The 22,765-nt window shown below is 36.0% G+C and overlaps 1 protein-coding gene and 1 non-coding gene across 8 annotated transcripts in view; one reads left to right on the top strand and one right to left on the bottom strand.

Moving 5' to 3' along the window:
* The window catches only part of DISP1 (dispatched RND transporter family member 1), a 273,352-nt gene that overhangs the window by 16,499 nt on the left and 234,088 nt on the right, over nucleotides 1-22,765 (top strand). For 4 of the 7 annotated variants that reach the window (XR_005214860.1, XM_037823265.1, XM_037823271.1 and 1 more), the window contains exons 2-5: nucleotides 80-144; nucleotides 508-549; nucleotides 18,299-18,397; nucleotides 20,461-20,594. The exons of 1 other annotated variant lie outside the window; for it this stretch is intronic. The gene's annotated coding sequence lies outside the window, so the exon portion shown is untranslated. Of the gene's footprint in view, nucleotides 1-79; nucleotides 145-507; nucleotides 550-18,298; nucleotides 18,398-20,460; nucleotides 20,628-22,765 lie in introns of those variants that run through there. 2 more of the 7 variants (XR_005214858.1, XM_037823286.1) reach the window with 2 other exon arrangements.
* LOC119528248 lies at nucleotides 4,426-4,532 on the bottom strand. The gene has a single exon (XR_005215568.1). It is a non-coding gene; the product is annotated as a U6 spliceosomal RNA (small nuclear RNA).

Raw genomic sequence — 22,765 nt, 5'->3', positions numbered from 1 at the left:
GTGTGCTGGAGGACTTAGAGGTCCTATGTATGCATGTGGTGTTCACAACCATTTCTTACTCATATATTTTATTCAACAGGGGAAAGGAGATTTGGAAACTACCTACACTGAGAGATCTAGTATTTATCTGTAAAATGGCTTCAGGTAGGCATTTAAAGCTGTGGTTGAACGCTTGAAACACATTATATTTGTTTCAAAAATGAGGGCAAGATTGGCATCTTTGTTGTTGAGATTTGGCCAAAACATTATTATTAATTTGGACCAGTGGTTCTCAGCCTATTAGATCCAACTCCTATTTTCACTTTATAGTACCTTGTTTACTATTCTGAAATGAATTCGTAGATATTCTGTAGCCTGCTTACAAACATGATTATAAGAACTTAACATAATGTTTTAACTATAGGATAAAGGAGATATAATAAGAAATTCATTTAAAATTAATGTGCATTTTAATATGTAAATGCTTTCGAAATAATGAAATAATCAACTTTTTGTACCTATACCTAGAATTACAGTGAATGAGACAGCTACAAATGCAGACTTACATAGGTAAGTTGTACATCCAGTGTATTGTATTACTGTCATTGAGTGATTTTCCAAGATGGTGACTAACTCCTGTTACAGCTCAGAGAACAACTAACTACAGTCCTGCCTTGAGCTTCAGAGCAGTTGCTTTTATGATTTGTGATTATTAAAAGCATGCAAAAGATAATTCATAAATATATGTAAAAATGGAATTACAGTCTAGGCTAAACAATTTAAACGGAATGGAAAGTACAAGAATTGAAGCAACTTCTCCTTCTTTTCTTCAAAGCATTCTTCCTTTCAGGTTTTGTATAAAAAAGTAAAATATTTTGATGGATGCTTTTTTAGTTTCTAGGCTGCTCAAAGAAGATACCATGAAATGGGTTGGCTTTAAACAATGGGAATTTATTAGCTTTCAGTTTGAGGCTATGAGAATGTCCAAATCAAGGTATCATCAGGGTGATGCTTTCTTCCCAAAGACTGGCTGCCAGTGATCCTTGGCTCCTTTGCCACATGGAAAGGCACATGGTGGTATCTGCTGGTCTCTCCCTTCTCTTCCAGGTTTTGTTGCTTTCAGCTTCTTGCTTCCATGGCTTTCTCTTTCTTTCTCTGTATTCATTCTGTTTATAAACGACTCTAGGAAGAGGATTAAGGCCATCCTAGATGAGGTGGGTCATGCCTTAACTGAAGTAGCCTCATCAAAAGATCCTACTTACAGTAGGTCCACACCCACAGGAATGGATTAGGTTTAAGAACATGTTTTTCTGGGGTGCATACAGCTTTAAACCACCACAGATGTCTGACTTCAAAGATAACTGGTTAAACAAAAAGATGCTTTCTGTGATAATTGGCGTTTTGAAATACGAAAGCATTTAGGATGTAGACTCAATGGTAATCAAATTATAGTTTTTCAGTGTGTGGGCTAAAGGATCTAAGTGAGGATTACTAGATGCAAGGCATAGTTTCTGCTTCAACTTTGTGGTATAATTATTTCTGAACGAGACCTAGAAACCATTTCTCTTGTGTTTAGAAGGTTGGTAATATTTACCTTTGACTCAGAGTGACTTGGTATGTCTAGTTGACACTCTAGGAGCCACTTTGTTGCTTGAAGATTTATTAAAGAATGGTTCTTTAGGGTTGAGCTGGAAGAGGGCAAGAGCTTCTCAGCACAATTTCGAATGCTAGGTTTTAAATTTAAGTTGAGGAGAAATTTGTATATGCAAGAGAAGGAGTTCCACAAAACTTGAAAGGGGACTTTTGAGGGAAGAAGTAAGGTGTAGAGTGTCTCTTTCTAATAATCCTTAACTTTTTTTTTTAAGGATGCAATTTATAAAATGGTTTTTGAGTGATATGATTTTTCTAAATAATTTAACACAGCTCAGAAGGTAGAACAACTTAATTCATGAATTCAGTGTTTCAAATTATAAGGTATTCTGTTTCACAGTTTTACAGTAGATAAATATTGGTAACTGACAGTAGCAATTGGTTTTCAGTGAGACATGCTAGACAGTTACTGCCTCTAAAATACCATGGTAAGCAGTGTGGGTCAATTTGTTCCATATTCTTTTGTGTACACCCTCTTGCAATCTCCTCCTTTTCCCTGCTCTCCTGCTTAGTGATGCATTCTCATCTCACAAGTACCCTGTGCATTAAAATTATCTGGTTTTCTTTCCTTTGTCCTTTAACTTTTCCCCCCAAATAAAATCTCCATTTCTTTCATCATAACTGTTAGCTAATCTGAATTATTTGATTAAATTAAATCAGAGTAAGATATGAGATGACTAGTAGACCTTACCCCAAGACTCATTATATAAAGTATATGTATTTTAAGGTGAAGTTTGTAAAACTAAGCAAAAAACCTATTAACCTAAAGAATTAACAAGTGCTTTAATGTATATGTTGCTTATTTACCTTGTTACTTCAGACTTCCTTCCTCTTGGACTCTCAGTTTCCAAGAGAACATGTTTCTTCCCCTGAGTAGTTAAGAAGAGGAGGAGGAATAATGGGAAGAGATAGGACCTTTTCTACTTGACAGATAAGTGGAAGAACTTCTTGGACGTTTTCCCCTCTCTAGATTCTTCCTTTATAATCTCACTACATGTTTTTTTGTTTAATTAATCTCAATATAAAATGTTTCTCATCTCTTGGTTGCAGGTTCCTATTTCTAACTTGCCATACGATAAATATTCCTAATTAAAATGTTGTCAGGTTACATGGTTTTCTTCCATGAAACTTGTGGTTTTACTGTGTTTTTCGGAATAGTAGTAAGTTCTATTTACATGGTGAATTTTTCTACCAAGGTGTAAAAGTCACTACCAGATGTCCCTCTTGTTGAAAATGTCTCTAATAATACTGGCTTCTATTTGTTGATTATATACTATATGCCAGGTAGTGCCCTGGGTATTTTATGTATATTATACCCAGTCTTCACAACAACCCTTCAGAAGGGTTATATATAACCCTTTTATAGATGAGGAAACCAAAGTTCAGAGAGAATAAATAAATTGTGTAAGTTTGCATTGCTTGTAAGAGGTGGAGCTCATTCTAAAGTCCATCTGCTTTTGGTTATATACTCTGTGTCTATATTTCAAAAGTACCTTAAATGTTTTGGTGCCTGTACTTCAAAGTATTTTTTAGAGGGTGGTAGCAGCATGTTGATTCTAGCAATTTTTTTGTGTATCATTGCACTACTAGAAGTGTTTTATGTTCCATTTGTTCTATTCTGAAGTTGTGTTAAATGCAGTTTATTATTCGTTAATGTTTTTCAAGGGTGGCATTGAAATTAATGTAGTGTCTAGCATAGTTGAAAAGTATTAGAGGATAAAAAAAGTAAAAAGAGAGGTGGCAGTTAATGTAGGGGTCTATTAACATAAAAATTCATTTATCTTGGAATGTGAGGCAGGAACTTTTCTCATATTACAGCATGCTGTGGGGCAGGGCTAGAATCCAAGTTTTGATTAAAATCACCCAAACCCTTTTTACTTTGCTTTACAACCACAAGTTATTGCCAGCTGAAAAGGGTAATGGAGGGTAATGATAAATGTATTTCCACAGCTGCAAAAAAAACCAAAACATTTTAGACAGTTTCATTATTTTCAAACCTATATAAAAAGGTTGCTTTGGAATTGAAGAATAAGTTAGTGGCTACCAAATAAGTAATTAGATTTTTGCCCTAGAAGTCTGTCCAGGTGATGTTGATCATGACTTCTGCCAATTAACAGTTCATTCTCAAGTAGTTTCTCCCTGTGGTTAGTGTAAGAATTTAAGCATTCTTTAGAGTCTTTGCTTTTCATCCCCAACTTGTAGGTTTTAGATTTGGGTGTTACTTTCCTTGAGACTGGTTAGGTTTTCTTAGGCTGTCAAGGTCAAATGCAAACAGAACTTTGAGAACTATCTGCAGTAGATTCTTTTACTTAATTGGAACCTTAGAGAAATAAGCCATTTTGAATAGCCTATATCTGTAATTTATTAACCCCTCCATGCCCATAGCAGCTCAACCATGAGAGGGGCATATTGAATTGCTGAGCTTACAGAATAGCTGATGGTTCTTGATTCTTTTTGACTTTTCTGTGGTTGAGTGACCCTCAAGGCTAGCCTTAAGATCAGTTCCATGGTAACATATTGTAGAAAAATTTCATCAATCCCTTGATATGGCAACCTAACTAATAGTTATAGATTAGTAGTGGCCTTTATGCTTTGATGATTTTTTTTTTTGATATTTGAAATACAACTTTATTCTGATTCTAAACGGAAAGGAATGGGAATGACAGTAACAAACAAGACTTTACCACTGAATATTGTGATATGACGGTAGCAGTCTTACATTTGAAACTCAAAAAGGAAACACCTGCATTTCAAAACAGCTAAATATGCAGGTCCAAAAAATGAAGATTTTTAAAAAAAAATATGGAATACTTCATGAATTTGTGTGTCATCCTTGCACAGGGGCCATACTAATTTCCTCTGTATCATTCCAATTTTAGTATAGGTGCTGTCTAAGCAAGCACTTTGATAATTTTTTAATGATACAATTTGTGGTTGTTTGGTATTGGCTCCGAGATCATTTTATTTGCTGAGTGATGGACCTTGGGAGTATCCACTCTTATCAAGGAGTCAGTACCAAAAATAAAATTTCTTTATTTAACCATTGTGTAAGTGTTTTTAACCTGTAGCTTATCCTTCTCCTACTGGTGGTATAAAAATTTTTAGAAAGAGAATAATAATTATAAGACCAGCTAACAATTATTAAATATTTGCTATGTGCCAATCACTGTGCCAGGTGCTTATATCTGTTACGTCTAATTGAATCCCCATTACAATCCTCATATGGGCTATTATTATACTTTACAGACACAAACACTGAAGTGTATGGAGACTAAATAGTTTGCCCAAGTTACACTTTAAGTAATGGAGCTGGGATTTGAATCTGGGCAACCTGACTTCAGGTTACTTTGCTATATATCAAGCTGATGCCTTCTGTTTTATACATAATAAAGCCCTATTTAAGATTTCCACTCATAAAATTCCCCCATGTCATTTTTTTTATTAGAGTCTGTGTTTACATGCAGGATTTTCCATTCCTATTTTAATAAAACTTTCATCTTTAGTTTTTGTGATTGCCAGTTGGTTTCTTGCAAAATACTTTCAGCTTTTAACATTTTTATTCCAGGTAAGAAGAGGATTGTGTCATCTTGCTGACCATTTATTTGGCATATGTGCTTTAAAGTTGGGGATAGTCAATCCTCTGTACTGGTAGAGATGAACAATTAAAGCATTTATACTTTCTTTTGAATTGCATTTTTTTTTTTGGCAGATTTAGCATTGTAAGTTTGTCTTAGATATGTATGGGAATTAATTTTTATTCTCTAAATGTACAAATGGGGAAATTTTGGAAATTCTGTGTAGAAGTGAAAAAATCTGCTTAGAATAAAAAATTGACCATGAAGAGTAAAATGGGTGGTAGGGTATAGATAAACCAAATGTGGGTTGTTGAATTAAAAGATGTTCACATTTTTTTGTCCTTAGAGTATAACACAGTTATTGTAAGGTACTTGACTTTACTAAGCTTTTACTGATAATAGTTTTTGGAACACATTTCTAAACCCATGAAACATTCTTAATTCAACAAAATGTTATTTTTTTTTAAAATTTAATTTTATTGAGATTGTTCACATACCATGCAATTATCCAAAGATCCAAAGTGTACAGTCATTTGTCCATGGTCCCATCATAAGCTGTGCATCCTCACCACAGTTAATTTTTTTTCAATTTTTAGACATTTTCATTACTCAATAAAGAGATAAAGACAAAAAAAGAAAAGTAAACTTCCAACCATGCCCCTAACCATCCTCCCTCCATTATTGACTCATAGTATTGGTATAGTACATTTGTTACTGTTGTTGAAAGAATGTTAAAATACTACTAACTGTAGTACATAGTTTGCAATAGGTATGTATTTTTCCCTATATACCCCTCTATTTATTAACTTCTGGTTATAGTGTCATACATTTGTTCTAGTTCAAGAAAGAGACTTCTAATATTTATGCAATTAATCATGGACATTGTCCACCACAAGATTCACTGTTTTATACATTCCCATCTTTTAACCTCCGGCTTTCTTTCTGGTGACTACATGACTCTAAGCTTCCCGTTTCCACCACATTCAGACACCATACAGCACTGTTAGTTATACTCACAATAATGTGCTACTGTCATCTCTGTCTATTTCCAAACACGTAAGTTCAACCTAGTTGAACATTCTGCTCATAATAAGCAACCGCTCCCCATTCTTTAGCCTCATTCTGTATCCTGGTAACTTATATTTCGTGGCTGTGAGTTTACATATTATAGTTAGTTCATATCAGTGAAACCATGCAATATTTTATTTGTCCTTATGTGTCTGACTTACTTCACTCAGTATAGTGCCCTTAAGGTTTCTTCATCAACCCGTTTTTTTTTTTTTTTTTTTTTTTTTTTTTTTTTTAAAGATGGTTTTGTTCACCCACCATAGATTCTGTCCTAAGTAAACAATCAGTGGTTCCCTGTATGGTCACATATTTATGTATTCACTACCATCACCACTATCTATATAAGGACATCTCCATTTCTTCCACAAAGGAGGAGGAAGAGTCAAAGAAGGTAGAGAGACAAAAGAAAAAGAAGAAGAAAAAAGACAGCTAAAAAGCAACAAAAGGAAAGATAGAATTAAACTAAAGTAGAATAAAAGAGTCAAACAACATCACCAGTGCTGAGAGTCCCATAGCCCTCTCTTATGTACCCTTCTTATAGGCATTTAGCTTTGGTATATTGCCTTTGTTACATTAAAGGAAGCATAATACCATGTTTCTGTTGACGTAGTTTATAGTTTGCATTGATTGTATTTTTTCCCCAATACTACCCCATTTTTAACACCTTGCAAGGTTGGCATTCATTTGTTCTCCCTCATGTAAAAACATATTTGAACATTTTATTACAATTGTTGAGCACTTTAGGTTTCAGTGAGTTATGCAGTCCCAGTCTTTTATCTTTCCTCTTTCCTTTTGGTGTCCCACATGCTCCTAACTTTCCTCTTTGAACTGTATTCACAGTCATCTTTGTTCAGTGTACTTACACTGCTGTTCTGCCATCCCCCAAAATTGTGTTCCAGACCTCTCACTCCTGTCTTTTCCTTTCTGTCTGTAGTGCTCCCTTTTTTATTTCCTGTAGTGCAGGTGTCTTGTTCACAGACTCTGTCATTGTCTGTTTGTCAGAAAATATTTTAAACTCTCCTTCATATTTGAAGGACAGTTTTGCCAGATATAGGATTCTTGGTTGGTGGTTTTTCTTTCAGTATCTTAAAGATATCACACCACTTCCTTCTTACCTCCATGGTTTCTACTGAGAAATCCACACATAGTCTTATCAAGCTTCCTTTGTATGTGATGAATCGCTTTTCTGTTGCTGCTTTCAGGATTCTCTGTTTTTGATGTTTGATAATGTGATTATTAAGTGTCTTGGCATAGGTCTATTCGGATCTATTCTGTTTGGGGTATGCTGCGCTTCTTGGATCTGTAATTTTATGTCTTTCCTAAGAGATGGGAAATTTTCATTGATTATTTCCTCTATTATTGCTTCTGCCCCTTTTTCCTTCTCTTCTCCTTCTGAGACACCCCTGAAACGTATATTCATGTGCTTCATGTTGTCATTCAGTTTCCTGAGATGTTGCTCATATTTTGCTCTTCTTTTCCCTGTCTGTTCTTTTGTGTGTAGGCTTTCAGGTATCTTGTTCTCCAGTTTCTGAGTGTTTTCTTCTGCCTCTTGAGATCTGCTGTTGTATGTCTCCACTGTGTTTTTCATCTCTTGTGTTGTGCCTTTCATTTCCATAGATTCTGCCAGTTGTTTTTTTCCAAACTTCTGATTTCTACCTTATGTTTGCCCAGTGCTTTCTTTATATCTTTCATCTCTTTTGCCATAGCTTCCCTGAACTTGTTGATTTGGTTTTTGATTTCATTTAGCATATTTATTTGAAAGTCTTTAATTGATTGTTTCATTAAAGTGAAACAATATCTTAACTGTATCTTAATTGAGGTGTGAGTTTGTTCCTTTGACTGGGCCATATCTTCGTTTTTCCTAGTGTAGATTGTAGTTTTCTGTTGTGTAGGCATCCGGTTTCCTTGGTTACCGAATCAGATTTTCCCAGTCCAAAATGGGTTCAGATCTCAGAATGGGTTTATATTCAGTTTCAAGTCTCCCTGTGGGTGTGTCTTAGAGATTGACAGTCTTTCCTGTGAGGTGTCTAGCTGCTGTGCTTTTCCTAACTGCCTAGCATGTGGTGCCTGTCAGCCTGTCGCTCCTGACTGGTGTAAGGAGGTGTGGCCCCTTTAGTTTCTGTTTTGGCTGTTTTCCCCCATGCTCTGGGGTCCGGTTCTGAAGGGAGAGTGGGTAGTAGAGCTGGGCCCACCTTCTCCCTCTTAGGGAAGATACACCCCCTAGGGAGTTACCATCTGCATTTGAATAGCTCCTTTGTGTCTCTCACTCCACTGTCTCCACACCTGTCTGGGTCAGAGCGCTGGGAACTGAAAATGGCTGAAGCTTTCTCTACTGAGCCATTCAGGTTGAGAGGGAAAAAGGGACAGAAAGCCCCCTTTCATAGCCAGTCCACAGCCCCCCAGTTTCACCCATTGGTCAGAGTTAACACCTGGTCTTCTAGGTTCCTCCTCCTGGGACAGAGGAGTCTTCTGGCTGTTTAAGGTCAGTCATCACTAAAAGCCTGTGTCTGCTTGTTAGGGGGTTTGTAGCTTGTATTCAGCAGTCCAGATTTGTTAATTAAAACCCCAGCTGGAGCTGGGCTGAACTGTATTTGCTTGCTCAGAGAGTGCTACTTTCTATCACAGTGAGGTTTTGCAGCTCAGCCTGCCGTTGAGGGAAGGGGCTCCTGGTGTAGTTCCACAGTTTTTACTTACAGATTTTATGCTGCTATCTCAGGCATTCCTCCCAGTCCAGGTTGGTGTATGATGTGTGGACAGTCACAGCTGTTCCCCAGCAGTTATTCCAGATTATTTACTAGTTGTTCCTTGTTGTTTATTAGTTGCTCCAAGGGACTAACTAAGTTCCACTCCCCTGTATGCCGCCATCTTGCCCCCTCCCCAACAAAATGTTATTTTATTCTGTTTTGGGATTTCATGTCATTCCAAATTTTAACAGATTTTAACTGGGGGCTCGTTAAACATCTTTGAGGTGACATAATTAATAATCATTCTTTTTTCCTTTCTTCCAGAAAGGGGGCAGGATTAAATAAATAAAGCAGCAAGTGGCTTTTCTTTTTTTTATGTGCAGTATTTAACCTTTGCATTAAACTATAGAAGAGGCATTTGCTTCAGATTGAAGTTAGTCTTTCTTCTGAAAACTGATACAATATTTCAGCATAGTTTTGGAATATATAATGAACTTGAGGTACTATAAATCATTTGACATTATTAAGAAGCTTTTTAGTCTCAGATAAGGAAGAGCTATACAGAAGGTTAAGGTGGCCGGTGTGACTGGATTCCATCTAATAGTTGTGATATTCATAATTAAAATAGTCTCTTTCTTAACCAAAAACAATGACAACCTGCTTTGTTAATGAACATACTTCAGTGTCGTGAAATCAAGGGCAAGGGAAAAGGTATTTGTGTCTTCGTGCTAGGCACTGTATTTAAGTGTAGTATCTTTGCATGTTAGTGCAAACCCTTGAGTAAAAACTTTATATTATTATCCCCTTTTTTAAAGATGAAGAAATTGAACTTTAAAAAGTAGATGACTTGCCTGTGGTTAGAACTAATAAATGCAGAGCTGGGATTTGAACCCAGGAGTTATCTAAGTTCAAAGCTTGATTTTTTTCTACCACAACATGCTTTCTTGTCTTGTCTTCTTCTTCTTCTTCTTCTTTTTTTTTTTTTTCCTTTTTCATTCCATTTTCTCTCTCTGCTTGGTTGGAAGTTATCCATTCTATTCTATTCTTGCAGTGGTTATCCGAGAAGTGATAATATGAATATTTTGCAAAGTGCATACTCCTTCTGACAGGAACTATTTTTATAGCTGTTACAGTTCTGGGTCTTGATATATATTTTTCAACCTCAGAAATAAGACAGTGCTTAGATTTACTCACATGTATTTATCTTTTTTCCCTCAGCATTCCTTCATGTGTATACCTGTGAGATGATTTTTTTTTTTTTTTAATTTACCCCAGTGAGTGAGGGACTTTCTTTTGCCCCCTGTTACTCTATTTCCTAAAGCTACCCCATCCTCCTTCCCATCAAGTTCATGCCACTAGGACTATGTAGATGCCCCTAGGACATGCTGGCTTCAGAACTAGCTTACCTTCCTGGTGCTTCAGAACTAGCTTACCTTCCTGTGCTTGTTATTATTTCTGGCCTTGGAGGATTTCTCTTACTTTTTTGCCAGCTCTACAGTACATTCAAAAAAAGTTTTTAGGTGCTTTCCAGCCATTGGGTCCACATTACCAGAAACAGAAGTCCATGTTGTCCTTGTGCCTGAGTAGAGTATGATTTGTATTGAGTCTGGGTGATGTGATAGGGAGAGGACTTTTGATTTATTTTAGTTTAGCATGCACATTCCGAGGTGTTCTGGTTTGCTAATGCTGCCATGATGCAAAATATCAGAAATGGATTGGCTTTTAAGAAGGAGAGTTACTATGTTACAAATTTATAGTTCTAAGGTCATAAAAGTATCCAAACTAAGGCATCAACAAGAGGATACCTTCACTGAAGGAAGGCCAATGGCATCTGGAACACCTCTGTCAGCTGGTAAGGCACGTGTCTGGTGTATGCTGGTCCTTTGCTCCCAGGTTCCTTTTCAAAATTGCTTTCTCAAAAATGTCTCTGGGCTTCTCTTAGCTTCTCTCACCTGCTTTCTGCTTGATTTTCCTGGGGCCTTTCAGTCTAAGCATCTGGGAGTCCTCTCTTAGGTTCTCTGGGTCAAACTCAGGGCTTCATCTCTTAACTTAGCATCTCCAAACGTCCTTCTGTCTGCATATCCAGAGTCTCCAAGCCTGTGGGTCTGTCGGTTCTTTGCTTTTCCCTGGGGCAAACTCCGGGTTACATATCTTAACTTCTCTCTAAATTGTCTCTCTCAGCTTCTCTTCAAAATGTCTCTGCCTTTTATCTTCTCATAGAGGATGCCAGTGAACTTGAGACCCACCTTGAATGGGCAGTTCTACAACTTCATGGAAATAATTTAATCAAGAGTCCCATCCCATGAGATTGGATTTAAAGATCATGGCTCTTGGGGTCCATAACAGCTTCAAACGGGCGCGTTAGGCAAAGCTCTTTCATTGAGAGTTGTAGGATGTAAACTGTTTGACAGAAAAGCACCAAGTGACTTCCAAAAGAGCTATTTAAAACCCTTCTTTCTGGAGGTTTCTGTTGATTGCTGTCTTGAGGAAGAAAAAAGAATTCTGAAAACAGAAATCTTTAAAAGGGACATTTAGAATTGTTTCCCCTTGCTTCTCATTTTAAGATAAATAGGAACGGGAATTACTTGTTTTTTGAGCATGGGATGCCATATTGTAAAGCTCAGATAGGAGCGAATGCTTTAAGAAGATTTATGTAACATTGAGAAGGTTGAAATCACCATGAACATGTCAAAACTTATTTGTATTGGAATTTTGTGTAGTTTGTTCTGAGGACTTAGCCTCTTCAAAGGCCTTGGTAGTCTTCAAGGAGATAATGGTACTCCATCACTTCTTTTTAAACAGAGTTTTCACTGTATGTTTCTGGAAGCATTTTAGGCTTAAAAATATTGTTTTTCCTTTTTAATAAAATGATTTAATATGTTTTTATATCAAATTTGAATTCATTTTTAAGTGAAAAAAATCATTATGAAGTATTGAAAATAGTACCTGTACTATTTTTTTCTTATTCTCCTTGTTTTAGCAGGAAACACTTAGAAGCAGAAAATAACATTGGAGCAGTATTTCCTATATTCTTTCTTTCATATAAGCTTGTAATATGACTGCGTACACAGGATGAATGTGTTTTCCTTTGCTCACTAGATAAACACTGTTAAAAATAATGCTTTAATTTAAAAGTGATCTGCATTTTTTTTAATGTGTGAAGGTTAATTTTTTATCAAGTTTTAATTTTTGTAGCAGCAGTGTTAATTTAATATTTTGACAGTTTTTCAGTTAGTGCTGATTGAAAGACGAGCATTTGAAGGGAAACAATTGCTTGCTTTGTAAGTTGTGATGTTGAATAATGACTAAGTGCCTTCATTTGTACAGCCAATATAAATCCAAACAGATTTTTCTGTGTCTTTTCCTCAAGAGGGTCATGTGATTTGGTGTGTATCCCTGACTTGCATATCTTAAAGTCTTACACACCACATAGCTTGATCATGAAATCAGGCAACTGATTCAAAGAACTCTTTGGAAATAGATTTTATTTTTATTTTTTTTGGGTCCCTGCAATGAAAAGAAGATTGTGCAATTTGTGTATGGATGTTGGAAAACTTTTTTTTTCTCTCCTCACCCACTTGCTTCTTCCTCCTCCCTCCTTCCTTCCCTTCCCTTCTGTCCCTCTTTATCCCCCTCCCTTCTTCCCTCTCTCCCTCCTTCCGTTCTTTCCTTCCTCTCACCTTTAAATGAGTTTCAATGCAAAGATTTCTATAGTACTTTTTTTTAATTTTAAATTCAGTTTTATTGAGATATATTCATATACCATACAATCATCCATGGTGTACAATCATCTGTTCACAGTACCATCATATAGTTGTGCATTCATCACCCCAATCTATTTTTGAACATTTTCCTTATACCAGAAAGAATCAGAATAAGAATAAAAAATAAAAATAAAAAAGAACACTCAAATCATATGCCCATCCCACCCTATTTTTTCATTTAGTTTTTGTCCCCATTTATCTACTCATCCCTCCATACACTGGGTAAAGGGAGTGTGATCCACAAGGTTTTTCATAATCACATTGTTGCCCCTTGTCTTCTACATTGTTACACAGTAGTTTTCAAGAGTCAAGGCTACTGGGTTGGAGTTTGGTACTTTCAGGTATTTACTTCTAGCTATTCTAATACTCTATAGTATTTTTTGATTGGTTTTCCCTATCTAGTCCCTGCCATTAGCAGTTAGCGTTGTGCTGAGGCTAATAGGCCATGAAATTTTATGAAGTGAAATAGTATGTGGGGCCTTTGGTGGCTGTCTTGCAGAGATGACAGTATATTAGCATCTGTTAAAAGGTGACCTTATCATTTAGATCTGGTTTTTGTCTTTTTGCTTCTGGGTTAAAGGGAAGGAACCTAATCTCTAAAGAATGGTATCTTAAGTTTGTGAAGAACTTGCTAGAGTTTTTAGGTGGCACATGTGACTGGTGGATCTTTTAGATTTGGATGCCTGGAATGTTTTCAATATGTTTACTATTAAAATTGTTCCTGATTCCTTTCTTTCTTTTGCTGGATATGTGAAATACTTCTCTGAGGTTCTCTTAAAAACTGGGTTAACATTGAGAATTTCTACATTGTTATCTGGCGAGAGCTACTAATTCATTATAAGTATCGCACAGTTTTATATATATATATATATATATATATATATATATATATATATGCGCACATATACACACATATGCATGTGGAGTTGTGAACTAAAGTGAGGCAGTGATATGTATAAAATGGGGAGATTATTTCAGAGATGATAGGCTTATTTTTGGATAATAAAGGTAACTTAAATTCCTTTAACAAATATATACTAAGTACCCACCATGTATATAGATCTATGCTTAATGCTTAATGCAGCCATAAGTTTTAATCCCCTATCCTTAAAGATCCCACAACCTGTAGTTCTGTATGTGTTATACTTATTCAGATGAGAGATATTATCACAGGACATAGAGGTTAGAGAAAACTTTATGAGCATAATGGCAGAGGATGGAACTTGGAGATAGTATTTGGAGAGACAGAGGTGTAGAGGAAGAAATTCTCAGTAGAGCCCGTGTGGAGGTGAAAAATTGTAGGATGTGTTTGAGGGACAGTTTCATTGTAGTATATGGGAGACATATTAGGGAGCAGGGTAAGATAAAAATGGCGCTAAGACATGTAAGACATTGAATACCATCCTGAGAAGATTCTTAAGAGTTTGTGAAATAGTGAGATAACTGATCATTCATTCAACAACCAATTGAATATCAATTATGTGCCAGGTATCACCCTAGGCAGAATAGCATAGTGGGTAATAGCACTGGCCCTGGAGACCCTTAACCAAGGTTTAAGTCCTTATCTACTACTCGGTGGCTTGGTGATTTTGTACAGATTCCTTATCCTCTTTGACTGAGGTGTAGGTTCATCCCTGGCAATAAATTTGGCAAATCACTAAGTCAATGATTTTACCAATGTTCTAATGGTTGTTTCAATGGTTTTTACAAGAACTTTTGCTTTTGATTACTGACCATAAAATATAAAGAGAACTGTATTTTATCATCACTAGCCAATATTTTGAGAATTTTGGCATAGCAGTTTTTCAGTTGAGTCTTCTTAAAATGTGATTTTACTTGGATCTGCTGAATTTAATTTTAAGTTAAATTTTAAAATTTAAATAAATTTTAGTTAAATTAGATTAATTTTTTTTAAAAGTTTAGATATAAATAAATGAAAATCCAAAGCACCCCAAAGAAATAGTATTTAATTAAAACAATATATCATACCCATTTCTGTGGTTGGGGGGATGGAATGGAAGCATTGTTCTGTGTTTGACAACCCTATCCAAACAACATGGAGTAAGGAAACGATTTCTACAAAGACAAGGGGGATGTTGGTTTGTTCTGTTGTTGTTGTTTTCTTAATCAGACAATCATGCTGGGTAGGCCAAATTGTCCCTTCCACAGCCTATTATTACAGACTGAGAGTGGGATAGATCCTTAAGACTTATTAAAAGAATAGACTTTTTTTTTTTTAAATTCAGTTTTATTGAGATATATTCACATACCATACAATCATCCATGGTATACAATCAACTGTTCACAGTACGATCTTATAGTTATGTATTCATCACCACAATCTATTTCTGAACATTTTCCTTACATCAGAAAGAAGCAGAATAAGAGTAAGAAAATAAAAGTAAAGAAAGAACACCCAAACCATCCCCCCATCCCACCCTATTTGTCATTTAGTTTTTATCCCCATTTTTCTACTCATCCATCCATACCCTAGATAGGTTTTCACAGTCACACTGTCAACCCCTTGTAATCTACATTATTATATAATCGTCTTCAGGAGTCCAGAATATTGGGTTGGAGTTTGGTAGTTTCAGGTATTTACTTCTCACTATTCCAATACATTAAAACCTAAGAGGTGTTATCTATATAGTGCATAAGAATGTCCACCAGAGTGACCTCTCGACTCCATTTGAAGTCTCTCAGCCACTGAAACTATTTCATCTCATTTTGCATCCCCCTTTTGGTCAAGAAGGTATTCTCAGTCCACGATGCCAGGTCCAGATTCATCCCCAGGAGTCATATCCTGCGTTGCCAGGGAGATTTACACCCCTGGGAGTTGGGTCCCACGTAGGGGGGAGGGCAGTTAGTTCACCTGCCGAGGTGGCTCAGTTAGAGAGAAAGAAGGCCACATCTGAGCAACAAAGAGGTACTCAGGGGGAGACTCAGGCACGCTTAGCCTCTCCTTTGCAGCAACAAGCTTCATAAGGGCAAGTCCCACGACAGAGGGCTGGGCACATCAAACCGCCAGTCCCAGTGTTTGTGACAACATCAATACCAGTCCAGGTGAGGAAGTCCAACACTTCTGTACCTTCCCCCAGCTCCTTGGGGTGGGGGTGGGGGGAGGCTGTAAATGTATTTTTTATTTTCTGCCCAAATTACTTTGGATGTGTCACTATTTCACTCTAACCTATACTAACCTACCGTATCTCACTTCCTATTCAAAGTTCCATGTGATTGTGGTGTTTGAACAAACCAACTGTAGAGTTATACTGTTTAGGAAATATAGATCCTGCACTGAATAGACATCTCTTCCCTTGGTCTCACATGGAAGTTGAAGTTTTAAAACACAGTCAGTTTCGACCATTACCCTTTGGCCCGGTTTGCCCTAGTCTTAACCAGATCTGCTTCATTCATATCACTAATTGAAGTCTGGGCTCTTTTTCAGCTTTTTTTTTTTTAACAATTGCTGTATGCACTAATACTGACATTCATATCTGCCGAGCTCTAGCTCTGAGTTTCAGGTGTTTCAGAGATACGCATTGTTCCAGAGACCAATCAGGTTATCCACTAAGGGATCAGCATCTCAAAGTTTAGAGATAGGCATTACAAAAAAGAATAGACTTTTAATGGAATGGTAAGGATGGTTGAGAGGAGTCACAAGTGTAACTTCACAGGAACCTGTATTAGTGTGGCAAAAATTTGGTTATTAAGTGGATCCTTCTGGACTGTCTAGCATTTCATTCAGGGAGACTTCTGTGGACTCTGATCCTTGGATTGACAGTATTTAGTATTTGGATACTTCACAACTACCCTCTAATATCCTGCTTGTTTAATATCGTAAAGTACGTTTTGATCTCTTACACTGTTGAATAGTTTAGTTGTATATTCAAACTGTGTGGAAAGACTTGTAATGGAGAGTGTGGGAAATGGGGTTTGGTTAGAGGAGAAAGGAGTAGGAAAGGCTCTGGCTAGCTGTTGTGTCTTGTTCTTTAGAATTTATGTCCCTTTGGTTGCTAACCACATTCCTCACATGACCACTGCTTTGCCATGACTGTTTGTATGAAACTGATATGATGTATGGGTTATGAGGCGTTCATTTCAGATGTTGTGAATTGAGCTTTAAATTCACTTGACAGAAACCAGACTCATTTTTCCTCAGAGACCTTAGTGTAATAGAATTGGAGCCAGAAGACCTAGGTTTGACTCTTGGCTCTTTCAACTATTACATCATCCTGGGTGAGACATCCAGTTCTTCTCTATCTGCTTTCTCATTATTAGAGGTTGAACAGTAATTGCAGTGAGGCTTAAATGAGATGATAAGAAAGCCTCTTATAAAATTCTAAAGGGCTATTTAAGTGTCAGGGTCATTAGTAGATTGTGAGTCTTTGGAGGACAGGCAGTGTGCCATAATGATCATTTAAAGTACCCGTAATACTAATGGACAGCATCCTGGAGTTGTAAATTCTGTGAGGGCAGGCCCTTGTCTGTTTTGTACCACTGTATCCCTAGCATCTTTATAGAAACTGGTGTTTATTTCCTTATTTTTAAGTTTAAAAACTTTCTGTTGTTTTTTACTACTCACCCTTTTTCCTTCGACAGTTGATTATTCCTTCTCCATCTTGAAAAAATAGTATAATAGAGCATAGCATTTTATCCTATGGCTGGATAGATAAGCTAGTTCTCTGGAGCTAATCCCTAAAAGTAAAGAGAGGGGAGGCTAACTACATCTTTAGTTCTTTAAGTTCTCTGTCTGCTACAGATAAAAGAGGGACAAGAGAGTAGATGGAAATCTGGAAGGAGGACATAAATAATGTAAAGAAAGATATTTGTGTAAAGGCTAGACAGACAGACAGGAATTTAGGCTTAGCAGTTGAATGAAGAACCCAGGCAAGGAATTTGGTCTGTATCCAGGAAAAGATAATCTAGACCATAATGAGGTACACGAGGACTTACTATTGAGCCATTTTGTCACAGCCATGTAATTCATGTTACTTAAACAAAGCTTACACATCTAACATATCATCCAGGCTGCTCTCTTTCAAAATGCCATGCCACCCTATATATTTTTTTGTGTGTGTGTATCAGACTACCTAGAATGTTAGGTAATATTTAGCACCTTATATTTTAAGATACTACCCCTATTGTATATTTAAGATACTATCCTTATATTTCTAAATATATCCTTCAAATTTGTTTTCCGGACAGTGAACTATTTGACTCTTATCCTGGCTCTGTTGCACACAATCTATGTGATACTGGGCAAGTTAAAATTACTCAACTTCTTTTGAATCTGTTTTTTTTTTTTCCTAGCTGTAAAATGGAATAACATTTACCTTGCAGAGTTGTTGGGATGTAAAAAATAATACATTCAAAGTACCTAGTAGAGTTCCAGGAGCATAGTAGGGATTCAGTCATAGTGGGTATTATTGCTTATTGATGTAGGCTTAATGTGAAACTATTTGCATATCATGTGACAGTAAGTTCTATTGATATTGTATCAGCATTCCAAATGTTGTCAGTCTTGTGGCATTCAGTATTTGTTTTTAGACTAAATATATATTATGTTCTCCTTTCATAGATTTCTGAGAGCGCAGACACCATCTTATTTCTGTTGAATTATATGCCGTAACTCAAAAGGCATAAATCAGCTGTCAGAAGCAGCTTCATTGAAAGAAAGGTAATTTCAAAATTTGAAAGGGTCACTTATTCTTTAATTTACCTGGGTTATATTTATATTCTTCACGTAGATAATTAGTAGCCCTCCCAAACGTAGTTGGTGTCATTCAGACTAGAAAACGTAACTATTTGTTCACTCTGCTGGAGGTTTTTCTTCTTCTTTGGTAATTCTTTCTGGTAATATAGTTGATTTTCTGACCCTGATGCTGGTGATCTAATTCTTTCTTCTTGTGAGGAGAGCTATATTCTCAGTCTTTAATTATTATCTCTATGGGAAAAATTAAATTTCCTTCCAAAGGGGCTGTTACCACTACTATGCTATATGATAGAGACTAGTGAATGAAGTTTAGCAAGTAGAGTACTTGTTTTCTCACACCTCATTTTTTGCTTCAATTCTGACACTTCTTTCTAGTCCCATTTATCTCTTTCTAGGCAATGTTATGCAGTTAGACCAAAGGAAAGATTCTTGTGACTTCTTGGCTGTTAGTAGCTTTTATTCCATTAACATCAATTTGAAATGCTCATATTAAAATCCTTATGCTAGATATATTTTCATCTATTAACTTAAACCAGTGGTTCTCCCTTTCTTTGTAAAAAATTTGTATATAGACAGTTCTTCCAATAAGAGATTATTAAAACTCCAGAGGAAAGTGTTGCAGTTTAAGTTGCTCTGCACATATTTAAAGATTTCTTCCAAATGATTTTAAATATATTTTGTTTAAAGTCAAAACACCAAGTGCATTTGGAATCATCTCAGTGGGGAGTTCGTTATGGGGTGGGAAGAAGATAAGCTGGAAAGAAGTTGTGTGCAATGGTAAATTTTATACTTCTTTTAGATTACTTTAGCATCAGTTCTGGAATTTAGCTCAACTCAGGAGACATCCTGGTTTTCTATTTTGTATTTAAGATAGTGGTATATAGACTTATATAGACAATGAATAATTTGATTTTTGAGATAGAAGGAATAAGGTGTCTCATTCTCTGAGGACAAACTTGCTGTTGGGATCATTTTGAGACCATGAAGGTAAAAACAAATCAGATTTAAATTCTTTTATTCTCATAATATTTGTAAATGAGCACACTAGTTTTAGGAATATTCATACAGAGACACTGTTATGCCTTTGAAGATTTCCTCTTTTAGTTTTATGTTGGTCCAAAGATAACATTACTTGGTAAATTCTCAGTAAATGTACAGAAAATGGTAATGTATGGCCAACTTTAGAGTCTCCTTAGGATGAATGATGGTTTATTATAATTTGGAAGAAAAAATTTTCATTTTAAAACCACTTAACATCTGGGAGTAACTATAATTATGACAGGACACCGCTTTAACTTCACTAGAAGACAGAATAGGATAGTGAAAAGAACGTTGAATAGAAAATCAGGAAACCTAAGATCTCTACTTGGCTTTACTTTCAATTATTGGCCATGTCACTTTAAGAAACTGTTTTAATCTTTGAGTTTTAGTTATTTTCTCTGTAAAATGAGGAAGTTAGAATTAAATATCTCAGGTCCATTCCCTATAGGAAGGAAGTTTTGGAAAAATATAAGTAGTATTAAGGAAGACATCCCAGACTATTTTGTTAGAACCACTTTTGTCATATTTAGCAAAAAGTTAAAAAACCAAAACAAAAAAACCTTTTCCTATTGTTATTCAGCATGACTTAGTGGCAATATTATGGGATCTAGAGATAGAAGATGGAATTGAATCCTGACTTAATCATAACTTGGCGGCTTTAGGCAAATAACTCTGATTTTCAATTCCCTCATCTATAAAATAGGGATGATAATACCTACTTATGACAGAAACTGCGAACTATACCTCAGGAGGTATTCTTCTTTTCTAAGTAGAACCCCTCCATCCTGCCCCCAGTTTGAGCTAGCCCAACTATGACTGCATTTCCCAGCTAGATGCAGCCAGATGGGACCTTATGACTTAAGTTTGGGCCAGTGGGATGTGACAGGAAGAAATGTGTGCAAATTTTGGGGTCACCTTCTTAAAGACAAAGCCATTTGCCCTGGATATCCTTTTTTCCTTTTTCTCTTTGACTGGAAAATGACAAGAATTGAAGAAGCAGCCTTGGATCCAGTGAAGGAAGTCAAAGGATGAAGATGGCAGAACTGACTGACTAGCCTGTGTTCTTTGGAGCAGAACTATCTACCCACCCTAGATTACCCACTTACCTTTGAACTGTATTGTGAGTAATAAACTTCTTTCTTACTTAAACCTGTGTTTTTTTGGTTTGGTTTGGTTTTTTTTTTTGTTTGTTTGTTTGTTTTTTGGTTGTATCTTATTAGTCTACCTAATGGCCCAACAAAACTACTACCTTAAAGAGTTGTAAAGATTAGAGATTATAAATTGCCCGTATTAATGTGTGACACATGATAGGTGCACTATCAGTGGCATCTATTATTTATTACTTCCTTTTACCTATTGTGAGGGGACACAGTGCTAAGCATAAAGATCATAAAGATATTGGTGGGTTCAAGAAAAAAGAAAGGATTCTTTCAATTTAAAAAAGTAGATAAACTAGCTGACAATAACCAGCTAGTGAATAAAATATTTATGTCATTCATAGTAATAACCAAAATTGTAATTCATTTAGAATGACACAGTAAGAAATGGGCAAGAGGACCTGTACGAGGAAAACTTAATTTAATTGAGACATACAAGAATATAAAAATATGTGGAGAAATATTTGATTTTGTTTAATGTTACAAAATGTTTTTCACGGAGGTTGGCTTATAGGTTTAACGTTAAAAATTCAAGTAATGAGGTGTAACTGTTCCTTAGGTGGCCTTTCTATTATTCTCCTGATTTTAGCCCCACCCATTACTCTGCCCCTATTGCTGAGCCTTTCTGTGATTCTTTATTGTAAATTGCCTTCTTGTTGGCTTCCATCTCTTAACTATACATACTTAAGTTTTAACTTTCTCTGTTCTCCTAAGTCAGAAACTATTCATACCTCTACTTTACATCTTGCAAATTTTTATTAACTTGTCTTTTTAAATCTCTTCCAAACTTTATCCCTGTTGTTTAAATTAAAATTTTTTTTTTCTTTACAGTCATTTTAGTAGGGTTTTGGGAGAGAGTGGAGATAAATGCATGTATTGAATCTATTTCAACTAGAAAGCTTCCATTTTTTAAAAATGGTAAACAAAGTTTAAACAAATTAATAGCACAGAATTCAAAAGACTGTTAAGAGAAGGTAGTTTGATGCTACATGGATTTCTCCAGAGGCAAACCTCATCTAAGAATGCCCTGTTTTCACTTTGGCTCCAGCATCTTACCCTTTTCTACACAATTTTGTGTTAGCAAATACAGGGCCTCTGATGTTGGGAATGCTCAGTTTCCTGGTGTCTGGGAAATCACTATCTGTGACTGCTAAACACCTCCAATATTAGGCAGGCCCTTATTTGTCTTCTTGTTTCTGAGATATGTCTCAATAAATTTCTAGTCCACAACTCATGTTGAATCCAAATCAGTGGAAATTTTATTGATAAGCCAAATAGAGTTTTAATCTTTTGCCATGTGTATCAGATAGAATGCTTCAACCTGCAAAGAACAGAAAATCTAACTTAAACTAGCTAAAACAATAAAGGAGATTTATTAGATTACTTTACTGGGAAGTTTAGAGATAAGCCAGTCCTCAGATGCTGGTTGATCAAGTCTCTGGTCCTGTTTCTTTGCACTTCTCTCAGCTCTGTTGTAATCTGCAGGTTGACTTTTTTTTAGGCAGGCTTCCCTCATGGTTACAAGATGGCTACAGCAGTTCCAAGTATCATATTTCATTCCACACCATTTAGATAAAGAGGGATGTTCTTGGCCTGGAAGTTCCCAGAAAATATCTTATCTGTAACTATTGGCTTGAATTAGATCCCATATAGACCTCTGAACCAGTAATTGTGCAGGGTAAGGTGGGGGTTGTGGGGATTGGGTATTATACTGATTAGCTTGCACCTAAGCCTCATGTCTCACCTCTAGGAGGGATCATATTCCTCCAAAACATATTGGTTATGTGAGGCAGAAGTGGTACTCAAAAATCAGAATAATTACCAAGGAAAGGGAGATGGATGTTGGAAAGGCACCTATAATGTACATTACCTGTGCTTGTTTTTAATATCTCTGCTTTCATCAGTAATTCAGTACGATAATCATCTTTATATTTGGTATTATGTTTTTAAATAAATTAATTCCCCTAGTTCTTCAAATTACCTTTGTTTTATCCATTGATAAAGCATCTTTGTCTTATTTCTAGAGGCTTTTCCTGAAAATTGTTTTATAAAAAATTCTTCTAGGAATTTTTTTGACAGTTTATTCCATCTTTTTATAGCCCCTCCTAAAGAAAAGAGAACTTTTCTTCTCCCT

The sequence above is a fragment of the Choloepus didactylus genome, chromosome 2, assembly GCF_015220235.1.
Source record: "Choloepus didactylus isolate mChoDid1 chromosome 2, mChoDid1.pri, whole genome shotgun sequence".
Taxonomy (NCBI): domain Eukaryota; kingdom Metazoa; phylum Chordata; class Mammalia; order Pilosa; family Megalonychidae; genus Choloepus; species Choloepus didactylus.
The sequence above is the reverse complement of the archived record's forward strand: the minus strand, read 5'-3'. Positions and strand labels throughout refer to the sequence as shown.